Below are 1,457 nucleotides of genomic sequence, written 5' to 3'. Positions count from 1 at the left end.
ACTCCAGGGCAGGACATGTGAAAACTCAGGGTACTGCCCAATCAGTGAGGTCTGTGCCAGCACCAAGGGGCCACACTCCAGGGCAGGACATGTGAAAACTAAGGGTACTGCTCAATCAGTGAGGTCTGTGCCAGCACCGAGGGGCCATACTCCAGGGCAGGACATGTGAAAACTCAGGGTACTGCTCAATCAGTGAGGTCTGTTACCAGCACCAAGGGGCCACTCTCCTGGGCAGGACATGTGAAAACTCAGGGTACTGCTCAATCAGTGAGGTCTGTGCCAGCGCCAAGGGGTCATACTCCAGGGCAGGACATGTGAAAACTCAGGGTACTGCCCAAGAACTCACTTTATGTACAGGCTGGATCAGGCTTGTCAGCAATGCCAAAGAAATGCTTTTGAAACGTGAAAGTTTAAGTAGTAAATCCTAAATTTGGACCATTAAAAAATAAAGTCTACAATGCAACCTGACATGCCAAATATATAATAGTCCTCACTGAGCAAAGGGCATGAAAGATCATGTTTCACAAGCAGGTTTACAAAAATGATTCCTTTCAGAAAAATCATGACTGTAGAATTAAACCAATATTTATGCTGATGAAGAATAGCAAAGCAGCTGTTCTTTAAGTTATACTTTCTACCTGGATGTTGCTAATCACTGCTGGTGGTATCTTAAAAAACGAATTTACACTGGTGATTGGGAAGCAGATGGAAACCTACCGTCCACCCACCATCTGTGATGAAAATGCAAACGGCCCCTCCAGCAGCCCAGTTCCCTTTACCAGGGCCCCGGGCGTTCGCAGGAGGGGCTCTGCTCCCTGCAGGGAACGCCCGCGCCTGCTACCTCAAACCCACCAGTACCTTGATGTACTCGCTCCAGTGCTGCAGCAGCGCCTGCTGCCCGCCCCTCACCCGGCTGAACAGCTGGTACATCTGTGCGAGGTCCGGCACTCTGTTCTCATCCAGTAAGTGATCAAGCCCTGAGATGTGTAGGACACGTCAGCAGAGTACAGCAAGGGCAGCATTAACCACAACTAAACTAGAATTCGGTGTGCACCACACTGAATACGCCGCTTAGAAATCGGGCGGGTATATGTATCACAGCCTCTATATGGGCAGCTTGATCTGGGTAAATATCTGCAGTGGATCCTATTAGGTGAACCTCATTTTTTCTGAGTATGTTGGAAGATGTATTATTTACTTCTTCATGTCACTAAAGCCTTCTTATTTCACTAAAGTTAGCAATGGTCAGAAAATCCAGTTTATGCCAACTATTTAACCCGGGAAGTTTATGTTCCCAAGTAACTTCTGATTTGGTCCATCAGACAGAAGATGTATTTGTTAGTGGACAAGCTATCAACTCTCATTTACAGTGGATCAAACTTATTCATACCTATAGTAAACTATAAGGGAAAAACATCATCAGATATTTTGAAGTGCATTTTTTTTTTTTTTTTTGA

General features: G+C 45.8%; 1 long non-coding RNA gene across 1 annotated transcript in view; it reads right to left on the bottom strand.

The window, feature by feature from the left end:
• Positions 1–139: 139 nt before the first annotated feature.
• Positions 140–1,457, bottom strand: part of LOC108299132 — a 4,583-nt gene continuing 3,265 nt past the window's right edge. The window contains exon 2 of the long non-coding RNA XR_001822830.2: positions 140–977. This is a non-coding gene — a long non-coding RNA (uncharacterized LOC108299132). The remainder of the gene's footprint in view (positions 978–1,457) is intronic.

Source organism: Cebus imitator, unplaced genomic scaffold (assembly GCF_001604975.1).
Source record: "Cebus imitator isolate Cc_AM_T3 unplaced genomic scaffold, Cebus_imitator-1.0 Scaffold2192, whole genome shotgun sequence".
In the NCBI taxonomy this organism is placed as follows: domain Eukaryota; kingdom Metazoa; phylum Chordata; class Mammalia; order Primates; family Cebidae; genus Cebus; species Cebus imitator.
Note: the sequence above shows the minus strand (reverse complement) of the source record. Positions and strands in the feature narration are given on the sequence as shown.